The sequence below is a fragment of the Ptychodera flava genome, chromosome 13, assembly GCF_041260155.1.
Source record: "Ptychodera flava strain L36383 chromosome 13, AS_Pfla_20210202, whole genome shotgun sequence".
NCBI lineage: Eukaryota > Metazoa > Hemichordata > Enteropneusta > Ptychoderidae > Ptychodera > Ptychodera flava.
Genome location: NC_091940.1, coordinates 11414536 through 11434936, shown reverse-complemented (window position 1 = coordinate 11434936; position 20401 = coordinate 11414536). Strand labels below are relative to the sequence as shown.

Below are 20401 nucleotides of genomic sequence, written 5' to 3'. Positions count from 1 at the left end.
CTTTGTAAAAGAATTTGTTTTTAGCCGAGTAATTATTTGAGGTGACATTTAAAACTTTAATCTCTCAAGTGCACAAACCCATGCCACGATAGTATTTCAATGTTATCAGAATGTTTCTTTTTATATCTGGCAGTATCTTTATCTTGTCGCGTGATGTTTTTGCACAAAAGAAGACCTAGTATCTCAGTGAAGGACAGGAATATTGACAGGTTGTGTCAAAGCAAAACCATCGCTTTCACAATGGCCGATGTGCATGTGATATTATCGTATCTACGCTTTATAATGAAAATACTGTACAGAGGCTGCAACGTGGATCAAGGGACAACAGCTGTAACTCTAGAATAACATTTTCAATATTTTCGTTCTGGGCTTCACAAATACATTTTGTTATTGTTCTCCCTAAAGCACATGTATACTGATGTACAAAAAATTAGCCCTGAAAATACAACACATCATCTAAAAATACATGTATGGAATTTTCATGTTGGCAAACGAATTCTGGTCAAGACATATTTCCACTCAGTATTGTCATCAAAAACAGCAGGCATTATACGCATGATAATGTTGAGCGACACTTTTATTTTTGTGAGTAGTGCTAAAAACTGTATTTTACAAATTTATAAAACAAAAATGTTGGAAACTACATCAAAAGTTTCAGCGAATGAAGTATTTGGTAAGACGAAGGCAGAATGCTCTTTTGGGACAGACATTTGGGCTCTTAAATTTTTTATACCTTTCTAGTCTAACGTTTGTGGGGGACTAATTTTAAAGGTCTTGGAGTGAGAAAAATTTTCACCACCTTATTTTTTTGAAAATTTTATCTCCCCCCCCCCCTCCCCAATAGAGTTAACACAGGGCCAGCAGCCATTTTTATTTTCATATATCGGTAAATATTAGGTTATTTTTTACTTCATCACTAAACTTTGCATCGGACCGATTTTTATGCTTGATTTGGTAAGACAATGGTTGAAACTTTCATTGAGGAAAGTTTGAGCAACTGTTTTGAGTCTTTCACTTTCAAGGGGCATATTACCTAAGCTTAACACACAGCAATACCAACTGATGAACTGCCCAGGGTTGAAGTGATGTCAGAAACAACTTGTATGTGAGATTTAAAAAAATGACACAACAACCACAAGAATGTAATTTACCAAAAACCAAAACCAAACATGTTGGTGTTCATTAAGAGTGGTATAGGTATCAGTAGCTTTGGTATTTCAACTTGCTGTGAATTCAATCACGCCATCACAGCAGAAGCACTCAGGCTCCTTGCAAGCACATCTGGTACCATGCTGTTTGACATGTGGAGTCCAAGGGTGCAGTATATGGGCACAAGTGGATGACCATGACCTCAGAGATGTCAAAACCAGGTCGGGGCATAGCATGGTCACGTTCAGGATTCCCAAAAATTTACAGCTGCTCCTCTCATTATTAACTGTATATCAGCGACAATCTTGATGCGGAGATGTGAAGCCTAAAGAAGCACCAGCTTGATTGGCTTCAGTTCAGAGTTTGATTGAAGTGCAGACAAGCAACTGGCAATCAGGAACTTGCTTTCAGAAATGATAACACCCATCCACTTTCTGCCGTGCATAGTCATGCAGCCGCACTGAGGGTTGAAGCAAGCGCTTGACCATAAGTTCTTAACACTATTTGCTATCCAAACTTTGAAAACACACAACTTTTGAAGCGGGCAGATAAATTACAGAGGTAAATCTCATGGAGTGGAACCTTCATATTGACTCTGCACCTGTGCCTGAATTTCAAGACTCTTGATGTCAAACAACAGCAGGTTTATCTAAACATGTGTGATTGCTGTCCCTCAAAGTGCTCAGTACACTGTGCAAACATTTCTGAGTGACATATTTCTGGAATCCCTATGGTTCTTGTGGAGTATTCACACCACATGGACAACCCTTGTGGTTTTCTTTTTAGGAGAGCTCTAGTGATCATAGAGGGCTAGTTGGTAGGTTTCGCCCATCACCTAGGCAACCAGTAAGGACCGGCAATGCTTCAGTGCATCTTCATCTGCATGACAATAGGAGTAGATTTATTCCCATGTGACATTTGGTCTGCAAGTTCAACACAAGTCATATATAATCAGGCAAGAACATGTGACCTGACAAGTGACCGATATTTTGTTCTGGAGGGGAGCTGGATACACCGAAAATAATCATTAGACCAAATACTAATTTCCTGTTTGTGGTCTTTAAATGTCAAAGATGTTGACCGGTTGGGTAAACTTATCTCAACGTGGAAAAGACTTCAAACTCCCAGGGTCTCTGTGCATGACTGGTTTGAAAATCCCACAGAAAAAGTATAAATTCACTTCTCAAGTCTGAGATTGGACAGGGGACATAAATTTTCTCACAGGATATTGTGCAACTTCATCAGAGGCTGTAAATTTTGCTGAATCTTTTGAGGTTAAGTGAAGAATTGTAGGAGCTGCAATGATATTCGCAAGTTTTAATAAGAGTTAGTGTTTGACTGGAAGTTGAACCATGCGGCTTAAGGTGACTTAGCCTATTCCATCCGCTAAATTTCAATTTATTTAGTACCTCTTGCAGTTGAGTTTTTATTAGTGAATTTATGTAGCTTTTCCTTGAAACCTGTCATCCATGATTAAAGCATGTAAAAATTCCCCAGCAATGAAAAAGCTAGCATTAATAAATCTTAAAAAAATGGAGATGTATGTTTTACCATGGATTAACAAGAGAGACTCCCATACGGCAGTGACTCTAATCAGAAACAAGCAAAATCATGAGAAATTGTTTCATCAGTTTACCTTGCACTATTGTAAGGACATTCCTGTGCTATTTGCTAGTCTCCAGCTAGATCATTACTGTAGAAAATGGATATGCAAAGGTTCAAAAAACCCAGGAAATACATGCGTGTATGAATTAAATCATACCGCTCCAAGCAATATTGAGAACAAAAAATATCATGTCACCTGCATTCTACAAAGAGTGCTCTGTAATAATGATCACAGCATGAACACACAAATCATCCCATGAGAAATGGGGCAAAATGATCTGAATATCATTGGCAAGCATTTGTCAATCACCGTAAGGAAGAATTTACTGATATTGGAGGAAAAATGCAATAATTATCGTTTTGTTTGAAATTACAAGTCAAGCAGCAACTTTGGAAGATTGATGAGTATGTGTTTTGCCGATGACGGTATAAATTCCAAATGCAAATGTCTGTCCTGGACATCCGTCTTCTATAATATCCTTGCTGAGTAGCTTTGTGTGTGATCCATCTTGTTGAGGCATTATTTCCCACACAGCTCTCTTACATGAACCCTTCCTGTTCAGCAGTCATTTGAAAAAAGGGAATGAGATTTCCACCCTGGCAATGTGATTCAGTCAACTATTTGATTTACAATTTAAAAGCATTCACAGACGGATAATACACAAAACGATTTTATCACTGCGGCAGGGACAGCATGCAAGTCTGTGAGACGTGTGTAACTTGTATCATTACCCTCAGGTCCATATTCTAGACGAATTTCTGTTCCCAATGTTTTCCAAAGTTGAGGCCCTGAAAGTGCTTAATAAAGACAAGGATTTAATCAGTGCCAGAAATACATTACTTTTCTGAATTTATTGCTAATAATATTTAGGCGCACATTTTCCCTGGAGTGCATCTGGGTGAAAGTACAGCATTTTTAAATGTCGACTTTCAGTTCAGTTTTAGCGTCGAGATAGTCAACACGACGAATATGGCGTGCCTCGTTACTAGCAGTCTGTGTTTTAATTAGAGGTGGATTTTCCTGCTTTTGACTCGTCAAACCTGCCACACAGTAGCTCATGACCTAGTTCAAGTGAACTATTAAGGACACCGGTGAAAATATTTTTAAGAGCTGTCACTATTTTCCAATGAATGTCCTCAAACCATAATCATGAAGGCTATAAAATCCGTGGTAGATCCGCCCACCTTAGGCTCCATTGAAAAATACAGTTTGCATTGGCAGCAAAGCCAAGTTGTATTTTCTCACGAGCCTTGCATTTGTTATATGATGCTGTTCTAATTCGACAAGAACAACTAGGAAGGTGTATGAATTTCATCATGGGGAATGATACCGCAACAAATCTTGAGTAGGGCGGCGGCGTCATTCAAGAAATACCAGAGGATCAGTTGAAGTCACTTCTAGAGACACTTAACATAAGCTGCATGCTTTTCTGTCAGTGAGAGCTTTCCATGGCAACCAAGCGTTGCCTTTGATTCAGCTGAAATTCCATCTTCTCCTTCAAAATAAAGGGAAAGACAATTGAGTTGGGTTTGCCGAAATTCAAAAATTATAAAGACGTACAGTGAAGTAAAAAACATCACAGAACATGAGCTTGGCTCAGCAGTGATTCATGTGTGGTAGTCTAAGCCACCTACACATGCTATATCCTCGTACAATGGTGCAGCCTTTTCCTGTGAAAAGAATTGGATTAAACCACCAGTCACGGCTGAAAAGGGGAACAGCTGTGGAGCTGCCCTGCGTTCCGCCTCCTTCTGTTCGCTAATGCTCCACTCCGTAAATGAAAGTATTGAGAGAGAGAATGCCATCCCCGGTTTTGGAGGGAATTAGAGGGCTCAAGTAAATTGCCTTGTTTTGAATGTCAACCTTGCAATTTGCAGCCAATTGAAAACCCAGTGGATCAGAGCTGCTGCCATGGCAACGGGCTTTCCTCATGGCAGGTGAATAACTGATGCGCTTCACTGTACATCATTTGTCCTTGAAACTGGCTTGGGAGTAGTCTGACTGGCCATGAGAATTTTTATTTCCGTACTGGCTCTGTACAAGCCTAATGCCAGGTGCCAGGAGCACTAGTCAGCCACAGTGTGGATACATTTGGTCATGTACTACTGTTATATGCCAAAAGACCAGAGACAAATGAGAGAAATACCTAGCCACAGTGACAGCATGTATTTCAACACCTTTACAAGAGACTGGTATTTGTCTGACCTTTGACCTAGATCAATGTTAATGTCGTGAGGGAAAGAAAAGGAGCAATTTATGGGTTACTGACTGATGAAGGGCCATCCATCTTCACAGTGGATGGTGAACAGAATAACTCTGTCGCCAGTCGTAGTCTTAGTAGCGGGAAAATTCAGGTCAGTCTAGCTCATGCAAATTAGAAATTGATGCAAATATCATATGCAAGATATAGCTTTTATTTGCATATCAAAGCAAAAATTAAATTCAACACCTAAAAAATCCTGTATATATATACATTCAATGATGTGCTGAGCTAGGATGGAAATCCTTGCAAATAAACATTTCATCTTGAACATGAAGTAGTGGCGTCTGATGCCCTTGATATTTTTGGATTTAGATGAGAAATTACAAAAAGTTGAAAAAAGGATACTAGTTAAAACACTTCTGCAAGTGTATGTCAATCAGTGTTTTTAATTCAGTATAAAACAGCATTAGTGATAGATACGTGTTTTGAAAATGGATTATAAATTGCCAGAAAAACATTAAGGCAATCGGTTCACTTCACTTTACATAGACTATAGCGACTGAATTCAATTATCTACAGTATACCAGCATATTACCATGAAAATGTGGCCTATGTAGACTGCAGTCACCTGTCTGAAATTGCTTTACTGCATTTCCATAGGTTCAAAGGGTTCACTTAAATTTGCATAATATGCAAATAAATCGCACAATACAGTGAATCCTTTAGAAGAAAAATTGATGGAGAGTATTGTTGTAAACAAAGAGGATCATATCACGTTGTACACTATTATACAGTTTCCATGCCAACTTTGAAAGTTTTTTATCTAGCCAGCTGCAATTTCAAGCATGATTTTATCCTCTGGTAACAAAAGGATGGAATATGAATACAGTCTAGTGTCATCTGAGTGCCTGCATTTGTGAGCAGTAATTGGCCTCATCAGACTATTCAATAGGCGGCTATGGAATAGCCAGAAGGGAGAAAAATAGATGTTTGATGAATTGTCTACGATAATTTTCAAAGATAAGGCACTTGCCAAGCATCCCAGCTGACTTTGAAATCAACTTTTCTATCTTTATCGCACGTTGTAATCACCTATTTTGAATGATAGCAAACCATAATGACATTTAGTTGGAAAAATAGTTACACCCAAAGTGTTAAAACTTCTTTATGAGTGTCGGTTGGCAATTCAAAAATGAGATAAAACCAACCTACTTACTGAGTATTTCAACTGACAGAAAATTGTGGAGCATTTCTCTGTGAAACGAGATTTGTGCAAAACACTGAGAGTTTCAAAGCTGACGTGAAATCGTAATGTCACAGATTAAAGCAGTGAGGAAAGCAGTTCTCTCTCAGCTAGCGGAATTCACAGAGAATGATGGTGAATTAAAGCTGGCTATAGTATCGTTACATTTTTGTATGCTGTCTGCACCGTGCATGTAGCTATCCCAATCTTTAAGCTCTAGATCTCACAAGATTTCAACTGACGCATAGCTTTGTATTTGGTGCACGGTACACTTCATAAACAGAGTTAAAGGTTTGCAAAGCCAATCAGCACTTCATGAACACGGCTAAGGCTTGCAAAGCCATGCACTGTTCTTTCTGTCACGTCTAATTGAATTATGGCTGGTATTTGTGTAATGCAATTACCTGACTTTTAATCCCAATTTGATGCCACAGCAGTCAGCCTTGTCAGCCAATTATCAACAAAAATTGATAGTCTCTTGATTGTAATTTCCGGTTTGTGCAAATTTTTCCTGAAGGTGTTTTTAAAATGTGCGTCAGCAAAGCTTGAACCTGTCTACCTTTGGTCTTCTCGCTCTCTGTCTATTTCATGGTAATAATTGATTTCTTATGTAAATCGCCCATTAGTTTATTCTCAAGGGTTTCCTGATATTGTGAGATCCTGATATTGTGAGCTTTTGCCACCTATTCTGTACTGATTATTCATATCAAGAGGATAACGTTAACCGTCTCACCCCCATAATCCAATGTAGGGGTCCCATTTTGTCAAATAAGACAATAGGATCACACCAACATTGTTTGTGAAAGGGTGAAATTGTGAACTGAAATATCAGTTGCAAGTCTTAACTTCCACAGCACAGAATCCAAGTGAAGAAGAACTCGAACACACAAATTGAAGACAATATAAAAAAATATAACAGATTCTATCAATCACTTTGGTGATACAATTTCACAATGTTTGTAAAAATAGATTTGCATATTACCCAGTAATTGTAGCCTTGAGTGAATGAGTCTGTGATGGAAAGCACCATTCGCAGTGCGACCATCACATTTTGCACGTAATTTGAAGTTAACTAGAGCATCATTTCAATGGCCATTCTTGCATTAAGTGCACCAGTGCAGGTACGTCTGTTGTTAATTTCATCAAAACTGTCCCGCAACCCGCAATTAAACTGAGGAGAAGCCCACAATATCATCGATCATTCACACTACCCTGCAATACATGATAACAGATCAGGCAGTCACACTGACTCAGAGAAATTCTCTGCCCACTACTGCGGGGCAGGCCTGATGGAAGAATGGGCTACCTCGCAGTGGGGTCTTTTTTTTTTAAATGACAGCCTTCCCACGTGCCTTACAGTTCTAAAAAGCCCTCTGTGCTAATTTTAGTGCAAGTAAAGGAGGGGAGATTTACGAGAAATAATAATTCACAGAACAAACTTCTGTGAGAGCACTTGTGATCGTGGTTGTGTTATTGCCATGCCGGTTGTTACCCTGTATACAGAAAAAAAAGAAATTACACAATTGTGTGCTTTCAAAACAGTGGAAGTCTAGTGTGACCAAGAAGAGGGTATCTCCTGTAGTTTCTCTCATGCTCTCTGTTTGACTCACACTCTATTGTGCTATTCACATTATACTGGGTAGTTAGGCATCTCAACACTCAGGCACGTGGATGGTATTTGTCATGGAGGAGAATGAAAGGGGAGGACAGAGATAGCCCTCCTGACAGTGACAGAGAGACAGGCTGGACAAACGGAATGATTTATTCATTGAAGAGTCATTGAATGACAATGAAACATGTATGAATCCATCCTGGTGTCGTATGCAGGCTCATCAAACTCTGGCGCCGTTGTCAGAAATGTATTGTTCATGAAAAGATAGTGAAAAGCATGTGTCAGTTTGTGAGGACAGGAATACTCAAAAAAAACCCACAGTAAACAGATACTGGCTGGTTTGATGTGATCAGGGCGTAACAAGATTCTAAATCGCTGTATTCACCCTCTTTGAATTCTTCTTCTGCGGATGGTTGAACCATCTGTTCTCATTAAAAATGCAAATATACCAAAACGTGCTGTGTTTTAGGAGTATATATTTCACAGGCCAGCAATGCACTAACCCAATCACCTTCGTTTCCCGATCTGCAATTTACATCACAACTGTTTCCAATACATTATCTGTAGTAGAAAGGTCCAATTCATTCATAAAGATATAAAGTGAGTAATGATATATTTCAAAAAGAAATAGAGAATTAAAATATAGAAAGCACATTGGTATTATTAGCGTACATTCTATTGATCTGTACACGTACACATGGCACTGTGATACCAAGTATTGATCAGACTGCTTTGGAATATTTCCATAGAGTTATAGATTTTACAAAAATGATTGTCCAAGCATACACAGTTGCATTGTGGCATCATCGCTTTCAATCTCATTTGCATCATCTTTATCTCTCTGGAGAATCATTTCAATCAATTTTCACATCAAGGAAAAGGGAAAAAAATTCAATACCAGGGACTACTGATAATTGTCTGGTAATTAATTTCGCGGAAATTGCATTTTTGTTGTGTCTGCTAATGAAAATTGATTCATCTGTTGTGTGGTAAAGATTAATTGCATTATTATGCTCTTGCGAGCCCTTCTTTGTTTTGCTCTTCTTTTCATTAAAACTCCAGGTGAATGCAATTGAGTTTTTTGTGGATATACATGTACCTGCCATTATGCTGATGTAGAATTGTACATTTTAGCTTCACTGAATCAATGCTGGAGGCAAACACTCTACAGTTGGTGTAGTGTGGCCCAAACAAACAAACACACGCAAACTAAAATCATTAAGTTGACAGTAGCGCCTATATTTATATATTTCCATCAGCGGTTCCAAATATCATTATAAATGTAAATTTCAAAGACTGGATGAATTGAAATATGTTAACAATCCATGCTATACAGTTTGTCAATTACATTTAAATGTAAAAAGATGTTATGTGTTTTACAAACTCAAAGCCAATCAGATGAATGCCTTGTACAACCAAAATACTAAATGCATGTGTCAAAATGTGAAATTAGCCAATCAGCTGCAAGGGTGATCAGTTTTGATGCCATAGCAACACATCACTAGTACAGTGACGCTTTTGTTCCCTTGACGACAGCTACATGTAGTCATTACCTGAAGGTGGCGTAGAATTTCATCCCTTCGAGAAGATAGAGCTGGGTTACATAGCAATGATATGCACCAGGAAGAAAAAGCATGTTCACTCATTTGTTTTGAAAATTGTCATCAGGTGTGCAGCTCCCATACAGTGTGTGTGTTTATCTTAAGTACACAAAAATTTACACTGATGGACTTGAAGTGGGTTGTCTAGACCGCAACACACAGCCAACATACAGGTTATTTGAAATACACTTGTGGAAATATGGCTGTTGTAAATTTCGTGCAAAATGTGTACATAGTGGATTTGATAAATTGTGTAATAGTATTAGTCAGTTATATATCGCTGATATTGACAGTCAGGATTGTTCAAAGCCATTAGCAGTGAAAAGCAATTTGTTGAAGTGTGCTTGTTTCCAGGGGCAGTTTTCAAAACAAAAATTAAACGATTTTCATTATTGAACGGATACTGTACAAATCATTAAGAGTGATTTATTTCACTAATGCAACACTTGGTCGTCAAAGCATTTCTTTGCAGAGCAGTATAAAATAACCAATAATGTAGGTTGATCCTAAGTGCAGAATTTACCTGTGAGCTGTTTTAAGTGTCTGGTTTAGTGCCATTCTGAAATCATCAATCACCACTGAATGAAAAAATCAATATTCCCTGTCTGTCTGTCTGTAGCTGTCTGTCAGTCTATGTATCTGTCTCTGTGCCAAGCCATCTGTCTGTCTTTATTCCTATCAGTCTGACTTTAGCTATTTTTTATCACCTGTCCTCGTCCCCATCAGTCTCAGTTGCTCTGTTTGCAGTGTATCTGTCTGTCTGTCTGTCTGTCTGCCTGTCTGTCTCTATCCCAATCTGTCTCTCTCTCTGTCTTTCACTTCCTGTCTACCTCTGTACTGGCCTCCATCACTCAGATACATACGGTAGTATGATACAATGTAGTGAATACATCTGCATGAATTTTCATACATGTAGGTCTTCAATTTATCACTCAACATGGATGACAGTTAACGAATACCATTGCTTTTAGTAATAATTTTACTTTCATGCTATCTTTATTTTCTTGAAATTAATATCCTCTTTTTTTTTTATTTGATTTCATTACAGAGCTTTGGATTGAAGCATCACAAAGCCAAGTCCTGGAAGAATATAGAAACAAAGCCCTTCAGAAAATTATCTGTACCACCTGTCTATCAAGAATGGAACATTCCACACAATGCAGCCGCCGTAAAACATGCTGTGGAAGCTAGCTGTCTGTGTTTGCCCACCTTTTCTCTCTCTGTGAGGTGCCTTTCTTCATTATCGTCATAAACTTCTATATAGAAACATGTCACTCAGCAAAATTGACACACTGGTTTGCCGCAGACCTCTCTGCCTCAATGGTAGATCGCAATCTCGCATCCTTCCATTTGTCCAATCTGACAATGATATTTGTCTGTAAACCCAGTAGTTTGGGAATTCCATTAGCTCTCAATTTGCTGTGAGAGATAAAACAAGAAAGAGACTGATAGGAACGTTCAGATGTACATTTCATGACGCAATGCACTCACTGCGTATCTGGTTTTCAAATACCAGCCTGAGTGTCCCCATTGAGAAATGACAAAATACATATCTTCGTCAGATGTGAGCCAGCACACACACACAAGACCCTCTGCTGGGAAATCTGTCGCCGGTGTTTGGCAGTTGCTGCATCCGATATGCAAATCAGCTTCAGCGCCATGCATTGTCAGCCCTCAAGGCACAGCTGAGCATGGCAATTCATGGCCAGTTGGTGAGACAGTGAGATTTTAGCCAGAAATATTCTGATTACAGAGTCACGCACACGCCCACACTCAGTTGTTGCCGTGGCAGACTTTCTCCAGACATGCCTTGTATTTTTGCCTTTCTTTGAAGTGTCATGTACGCACAGTTTGTTTATTATGTGTTGTTGGGCAATCAGCATCTAAAATCAGAAATTGGAAAGAGAAAAATGCTTTGAAGTTTTAGTTTTAGAACACAAAGAAAGAGTATAGTGAAGGGTTCAGGCATTGAAAAATGTCACCAGCATGCCAATTTTGGCATTGAAGCTAAAATGTTTAAAAACCAGTAGCATCAATTCTGTTGAGGATCACATTTTCTTAGCATACCGGAACAATTTCATCTCCAACAGTGTCCCCATAATGTTAATATTAACAACTTTTTTCTCCGTGTTTTTTCAATTGTCTCTCATGTATCTCGTAGAATGCAATCAGTTTGTCATCAAAATGTGTCCCTTGCTTCATGATTGACCTACTATGAAACAATCTCTTCCCAATCCTCTGAATTGCATTCCAGTGTTGATTTCAAGGCAGTATCCTGGACTAACCATATCTCTGTCATCAGATATTGGAAATGATGAAACTCCAATCATTAGTGAACTTCAGTCATCCATGATTAATCCATTTCATTGTTACCCTGCCTTTAACACAGACAGCTCCCCAGGCACTCTCTGTGCCGTTGTAAATATATTACTGTCTTTGGGCAGATCCTCCAGGTACTCACGCAATCAAATTAGGGGAGGTATTTCTCATAGTGCCTCTGCTAACCAACCACAGACTCTGTAATAACGTTTTCAGAGTGGCACCTGGAGTGCACTTTCTGCAGCAGATTTTGAAAGTAATTTAGTTTTGTATCTTCAAGATAACACGCGGGAGAGAAAGTTTTGTAATGCATTATTGTTACCTAAGGCTAAACATCAATCATCCAGTGTCTGTCTAGTAGAGTTGAAATTGGAGTAATGTTTAAAAAAAACCTGTGAACATCTTGCAACACCCTGATTTTACAGTATTGAACCGTTTTATTGAGGTGTCAACTTTTGCACAATGTTTGTAGGGAGAAGCGACTTACATTCCAGTGCTCTAATCCCATTTCTCTGATTTTTTTCGTCTATCAGCATTTGGGATATTTTTTTGCATCTTTCTTTCCGAGCGGCTTATCGCAAACGTTTTAAGCTACACTGCCAGATGTGTTTGTCAGCTGAGGTCCGCTAAAGCTATCAGACCCATCGCAATACAAGATTACTGCCATTCTTCAGGAATAATTTGATTGGAATCCGCAGGAGTGAGGCTGCAAAATTGCTCAGAGCAGATAAGCAAATTGTATCTGAAAGCCCCCTCTTTTCATTTCTACAGTCGATAGTACGACAAGGGACGTGCCTTTGCGTCTGGTAATCTTGGCAGGGTGGTGTGTCTCCGAAAAGCCTTTCCAAGTGTGTGTTCTTTGTAAAGTGCAGCGAGTAATCGCACAACTTGTTCGCGTCACTTCTCCCAGCTGAGTTGATGTTTAACCCAAGCTTGCAGAAGTAATTGAGGGTCCCTTGTTCGGCTGTTCCACTTAACCAGATTTGAAAAAACTTGGGCAAATGACTAACAAAGTGCTGCGGCTGAATTTGATAGAGTCGGTGGAATTCAGCCAATTCATCAGAAATACCATCACTTCGCTTTTTTTATCAGGCGTGACATGTTTTCCAGTTGGCCATGGGAATGCATTTTTTGTTTGGATTCAAAGAAAACAAGACAGGAGGAAAACGGAAAACATACCAGGGTTCATTGGCACAGAAATAACTGCATAAGTATAGTCAAACCCCGACAAAACAAAAAAGGGAGACGAAAATAGCCCAGGTCGGTACAAATCACCAGCCATGACAAAAGTTAGATTCTTGTGTGCTGAAAAAATGTTAAAGAATTTTAAACTCTTTTCAAACTCTGTTGACTGACTTAAAGCAAGGAATTTGAGGTTTCTCGAGAAAGGCAGTCGCAGCAAAAGTCACTCCTAAGAATCAGTAAAACTAAACACTAGATAATGATTACAGTAAACCTGTATACAGGTAAACACAATAGCTTGGCAACAGTTTTACACAATATTTAAAAAACATCTTTACATAAAAGTGGCTCTTAAGGGTATAAGATAATCTTTTTATGGAATTTAATATTTATTAAGGGATAGCCTGTAAAGTGAAAAAAAATTTTTGGCATGTAAGAGTGATATACTAACATTATCACATTTTGTAGTCGTAAGAGAACAAAAGAATCATACAGATCAATTACCAGATCAAAGTTCTGTGCTTGAAGTAGATGCTATTTCCAGGGAACAAAAAGTGGTTTTGCACATTTCTGGTAGACTGGTGAAAGTGTTTCCTGCTTTCGCCGGAGCAAAGTACATATTCAAGGCAGTTTCAAACACAGTCGCATGTTCAGTGATTTTCAGCAGTTTGTTTTTCTCCAAGATGAAGCCGTAGTGGTTGAGGTGCCGGTAGTGCTTGGACAGTTATTTTCAAAACAAATCAACTATGATGTTTATATTTGTGATTTACAGAGATCACCTGTAAGCGGATTACTGATGTGTTTACATTGTTTCATTCATGTATACCTTGTTTCTCCTTGTTTTGAACTAGTTAAGTAAAAATGCGTCACCGGAGGGGATCTCTGCTCGCACATAAACACAATGAAAGTTACTTCTCCCAAACATCTTTTTCAAGTGTTAAGACCGGTGTCCATTTCATTTGAAACCAGGATTTGTATTGTACAAGGAGATCTGTGTATATTTCCTTCGTGTCTGTGTACATGTGGAAGTACAGAGCAAGCTAACAGAGTTTACTGTTTGTAAGCTACTGGAGAAGTCTTGTCCATTCTTCTGGTCGCTGTTGAAAGAAGTGTGTCCATGCTTTTCAGTTTGACAGGCATGCCTTTTCTTGTGAAAGACCAAGTGACACGGGTCATTGTAGCTGACTCCTGGGGTCAATTTCATGGTACATTTCATGATGCTTCACAGATATTTGTACGATTTCAGCACTGTTAACTCTTTCAGCCAGTGTAAATTTCCCAAGATACTTGTTTTATGGTCTGTTTTTTTTAGCTCAGATCACTCCCCATGCATGCATAGAACAAACCAGGCAGGCTTCAGTAGCGTACATATAGTGGCCAAGAAAGCATGTTATGTTCTCCAGTTTATAGACCAGCAAACAAAAATAATGAACCCATGGACGTGGATTCTGTTTTGCTGTTTGATGAGGAGGAGCCCTGACTGCGTAAGCTTAGTGGCAATGTAAACTGTAAATAAAAATATCGGAATGCCTTTGTGCAACCATCATTCCTTCCTGTAAACAAGTGGAAAGTTTGGTGGCGTAACAAACGAACAAAAGATTTCCTCGTAATTGTTCCCTTCAAGTTTGTCCAGATTTAGTCTGCCCCCTCACAGCAATTTGTCAAAACATAGAACAGAGTTGCTCACCCTTGTCCATTTCAATGGTGGCCTATTTTCAAAAACAAATTGGCCAAACCACGCACCAGAACATTTATAAATAAGCAGTGTGTTTTAAAGATAATAATGAGCAAAAAATACTTCGTGTTGTAAGACAAGAAGCAGTGCTTGTATCAACATTTGTACATTTCCTGTGTCAATTTCAAAGAATTATTATGAGTGTGCAAACTTTTCTGCCCTTCCAGCAATTCACACCACCCACAAAGTAGTCAGGTGTTACCTCACCCGCACATCAGTGGATCTGATGCACCTACAGTTATTCATAAAGAGGAAATATATATAATACAATGTATGTAGTGTAGATGTTAAAATTATACCGGTAGTAGGCAAGTCATTTTTGCATATCAGGTTCTTCTGTACATCGACGTTTGATAAGACATTCATTACATTTTTGGCTGGAAGTTCAGCCACAGAAGGTGAACATTGATCGTGGTTTGTGTCATGCCAGCTATATATAGTATCTCAAGGTAATATGGCTGTGTAATTTTAACATAAGAATCAGTAACGAACGTAATGTCAAGTCGCACACGTCGTTTTAAACACCAAATTCACATGGGCAAATAAGATGGTGATATGTGGTCATGTTTTGTTCAAGTTCAAGTTTGTATGATTTTTCTATGGTATGTATCTTATTCCTGAGTATAAGTCATGTAATGTGTTGTTTTATCCTTTGTGTTAGCCATTATCACATTTTATTATTATTATTATTATATTATCACTATTGCAATGTCAGATGAGTATTTCAATGGATCATTTCACATTCGTTCAGTCAAAATTATTATGTTACATTGTCGTGAATTGTGTTCTCTGTTTTACAGTATCTATTTATTTGATGTTTTTTTTGCCGAAGTCTCTATTTATTGCATTGTTTCAAAACAGAAGTTCGCATTCTGTTTTTTTGCTTTTGTATCTATCTTAGCAAAACTGACTATTGAAATTATATGTACTTCTCCTGGATAAAAAAAATAGAAATATGTATGGTCAGCACATTAAATTGTACCAGACATAGTTATCACTGAACCAATTGTACTTGACTTCTAGCCTGAATGATGTAAGCATACTTAAGTTTGTGTAGCCAGGCTAGATTCAGTGTACTCTTGACAGATTTCAGCAACTCATCCACAGTGATATGTAATTCATCGTCAAAGTTTCAGCTTCTTGAAATTGTTTTTGCTGACATTGTTTCAGGCCAAACTCTGCTTTACTTTATAAAAAAAACTATCGAAGACAACTCAAAAGGGTTAGGCCTAGGAAAATATGTGGTAAAGGAATCACCATTATAGAAAAAACTGTGATTTCTCTGTAAATGACACTATGTGCAGAGATTTATAACATGTGGTGCTGCCCCGTTCTGAAGGAACTCAATTCATGCAACTCAAATATTACGTGTCTGTACAAAAGTATTTATCCAAGGTGTAGACTTTCTGTGAGCACTCGTAACTTATTCTCGACATTCCTTCCCTTACAAAGTACCTCCACTGTTATGCTCTGATCAATCAAATATGACCATGTTGTTTCAATTATTTCTGTGTGTATTGCCATGGAAACTTCTTGTGTCTTGAAAAAAATTCAACAGACCAAATTTTTACTATTTATTGAATTGATATGAACAACTCAATACCTCCGCTTGCCTTTCCATCATGAGAGCTGTGAATTTTACTTGATTTTACTCCAATGTTGAACTGTCAAGTTATCTCTGTCATAACTTCTTACGTTGAAAACTTGGCATCTCTTTTCAGGTCTCTTCTTGTATTTTCCAATTTGGTTGCATTATATATGTTCAATAAAAACAAGTCCAAATAAACTGAATGAATGTGTTTGGGAGTAGCAATACTCTTGTAAGCAAATGTCAACGTGAGATGAACTCATTTGCATAGATGATATAAATCAACCCTTTGGAACCCACTGACTCATGTATTTGGTTCAGTCCTATGATTTTAAATACTGAGGGTTGAACCAAGTACAGGAAAGAAGAGGGTGTGAGATTTAGAAGATGTGATCACAGGTATGATGAAGCATATGTAGATGAAAATAGCAAGTTATGATAAAGTATTGATTGAAGTTTTTACGTGGATGTTTTGAAAGGTCATTTAAAATACCTGTATTTTCAGTTTTATAATGCAATTCATCAGATTTCCATTTGTCATTTCTCTTTTCTTCTATTTATTTTTCGCTCACCACACTGTGCAACAGCTCAGAAGGTTGTATTTGATTGGTAGATTGTATTTATTTACAGCAACTTAAGGAGTCTGAAACTATTGTGCCCCTAATTTGCTGTCTGGTACTGATTCAAGGAAAGACAATTAGATTCAACCAACCATCAAGCTACAAACTTCCGAGACGCTGCACATTACCAGCCACACTGTTCAAAGCAGCGATCTATGATTTGTAAATTATGTGTCATGTGTGTGTAGGGAGCAACCTTGCAATATTTCAGTCTGAAATCTTGATGCAAAGATAATAAAAGAAATCAAACAATGAAGTCTAAAGTGGATAACATTGTAAAGGGAAGGTGCAGTGATATTTATCTCATAACTACGGTAATTTCTCTGTCTCTGTATCTTTCTGTCTCTCCCTATCATGGTCAGTTACTCTGCGCTTAAAAAAATATACTCTGTGAAACTTTGATGTATAAAATTTATTCAACGAGAACAAATAAAGTCTGTATTTATGAACTCTGCTTACATTTAAGAGTTGTCATGGAAACATGTTGTATGTTAATTATGATAACCGTAATAAAGTTGGTATTCAAAAAGTGTATTTTGCAAAGTGCAGTCTGGCTTTTTTGTTGTCGAATGGTTTTTGTTCAGCGGATGTTTAGAGTCACAGGTGTAGCGTGTGATATTTTTGTTTTGTTTTGCCTTTGTCTTGGTTACTGGTTTCCCACAATGCATTTGTAACAAGATCCTGCTGGTCTATGGCATGTATACAGACAACAATGCTATATGCACCATATGATACAAAAAAGGCCCTATCCCAGATGCATGACCGATAATTGTTACATCCAAATAAAATATCTGTATGATAATGTCTCTGTTCACGAGAAATAGCGACATCGTAGAACCCATCATGCTACTCAGATAAAAACCCATTCCTGTGTCCGTATTGTTCTGTAGGTTCTCCAGTATACCATATGCTTGAAATCCTTTTTATTTTAAATAGATGAAGAAGTGGCAAAAGGCATTTTGTATTTTTCAAGTATTTTGTAAAGGTTATTTACACGTATCTTAAAAGAATGATAGCAGTAAGGTTTGATAATATTTTTGCGAATTTTGTATTGAAAACCGGTACATTCCCTATTTATCCTAAAGTACATTGAAATAGGAAGTATCAACTTCGCGTACACAATCCATTGTCTAGATGTCTTCGTCTGTTGATGAATGAACACCAGTAGTCCATATTAAAATTCAGTGGGGCGCTGTATGTTTGTTTGGGGGTTTGTATTTTGTTTTGTTTACTTGTAGCAAATGTGATGCCTTTGAACGACCTCAGGAAGAAACCCTCTTGTATAAGTAGCCATGCACACGATAAGTCAGCATTGTAAACTCTTTGTGCTTTTATTTACCACGAGTATCGCCCCTTAACAACAAGCAAACGATAAAATGTGACTCCATATTATACATCTACCCTGTAATGATAGAGCCGCTTTTTTGAAGAGATGGGCGAGGTCAGAGGTCACGATAGTATTCAACCTGCTTTATCACTGTGAAGGCGTCAACGGTAAGCTACAATCCAGTGAGTGACTATATATTACAGAGTGCGGGGAATTCTATGTGATATTTGGCATACCTTGACTTTAATCGCGTAAAAATTTCCACGGCATTAAGAAAGTCGAAAAAAGAAGGGGAAGAATGTTGTGCGATGACGCATAAATATGGAAGACTATGGAAGACCGGTCACGACATGCGACATGCGACCTGCGACTTCAAAACTGCGACCTGCGTCCTGTGAGTTTGAAACATACGACCTGCGACTTCGGCATTTAGACCAAGGTGTAGGCCTAACCTGCGACTTCACAACAGCGACCTGCGTCCTGCGTGTTTGTCAAACTGCGATATCAGTCTTGATTTGTTCGCACCATTGCTCTGAACACGAGCCTGAAAAACACGAGGGACACCATTGCACTATATTAAAACAGCTGGTTTACCGCATTCTCGCGACCAGAGCATTATTTTCGCAACGCTGGCCTACGCAAAAATCGGCCAGCGAAAGAATTCAACCAGCGATAGAAGTGCATGAAGCTGTGACGGTAGAGAATTCCACAAACGAAGAGCACAAATTTATTTTCCTTCTTACGAAAGGCAAACCGATCTGAAATAATGCAATAGCAATAGGGTTTTAAACGTCTACATCAGTGTTTAATAGTTTCTGGAACTTTTCTGCCTACATGATCTAAAATATTATATACACACAAAAAATAATATGTACATATTATAGTATGTACATATTAGGCTTAAAGACTGAAAATAGGATTGTAGGAGGTTTAATTATGTCCTGTTTTACAGTTTTTAACTCGCGTTATCTATAAAGAACTTGAGTCGGTCTCTGGCTATTCATGGTTAGCAAATATGTTTGCACTTCTGTCAATATCAGTATTATTTTAACTGCTTTACTTTGCATATGTTATTTGTGTAGACAAATGTAGTCCGAAGTTAACCAGTAAGAATATTTTTATTTTTCCAACAGAACAAAAGTTGGATCAATTCGATTTTTTGACGAAAGTAAAAATGAAATTAGACGAAAAGATGGCAACATCCGATGATCAATCACTAGAGAATTGGAACAAAATTGGAAATGTTAGAAAATGAACGACAATAACTGAAAATCGAATGTTTGCAATGACACTGACGCAGTTATGATACAGGGGGGACAACTGATGAATTAAACAGACAGCTAGATGGTTATACCACAGTGAAATGAGGATAAATACCAGAGATTTCTAAAATTCAAAAAGTTTGTCGATAACATAAGGAAAGAAGCGAGGTAAGGCAGACGAAGAATATCTAAAATAATTTGAAATTATAATATAAACATATAAATGCCTATCACGTAGCATATTATTTTCCATGCATTAACACGGACTGTCAACATTTCCGTCATAAAATTATCTCTCCAGATGAAATGAGTGAACTGGTATGTACATGAATTGAGTTTTGCCAGACTTGGTGAACGATTTACCAAAGCGAAAGCAATGGCTTATTAATTGATCGATGTTGAACGTTAAATCTCCTTTCCACGTTTTACCCTTTGAGCGCTGTAATTTTCTCCCACCAAAATTTTAGTGCAAAATTTTACCAATTGTATGATTTTTCTGTAATTTTTTGATAATTTTGGACCAAATCGACATCACATTTCATTGGCTACAGGTTTTTCCCAATTTTTTTGCAAAAATTGGAGAAAAATTGACAGGGTTTATTATATAAAGGGGACAAAAATAGACTTTGGCGCTCAAAGGATTAAAGTTCACGCAAGACGCCTCCAATCTAATACTGAGGAAAACACCATGAAACGTTACGTGTTGTTGTCACATGTCGCAGTTGTGAAGTCGCAGGTCGCAGTTTGACAAACACGCAGGTCGCTGTAGTGAGTCGCAGGTTACACGTAGGTCTAAATGCCGAAGTCGCAGGTCGCATGTTTCAAACTCGCGGGACGCAGGTAGCAGTTTTGAAGTCGCAGGTCGCATGTCGCATGTCGTGACCGGTCTTCCATAGAAGACCGGTCACGACATGCGACATGCGAGTTTTTTTTAACCGCGACCTGGGAGTTCTT

General features: G+C 38.1%; 1 protein-coding gene across 1 annotated transcript in view; it reads left to right on the top strand.

Moving 5' to 3' along the window:
* Positions 1-17392, top strand: part of LOC139147408 (kelch-like protein 20) — a 36030-nt gene extending 18638 nt beyond the window's left edge. The window contains exon 2 of the mRNA XM_070718503.1: positions 10463-17392. The gene's annotated coding sequence lies outside the window, so the exon portion shown is untranslated. The remainder of the gene's footprint in view (positions 1-10462) is intronic.
* The last annotated feature ends 3009 nt before the right edge of the window (positions 17393-20401 follow it).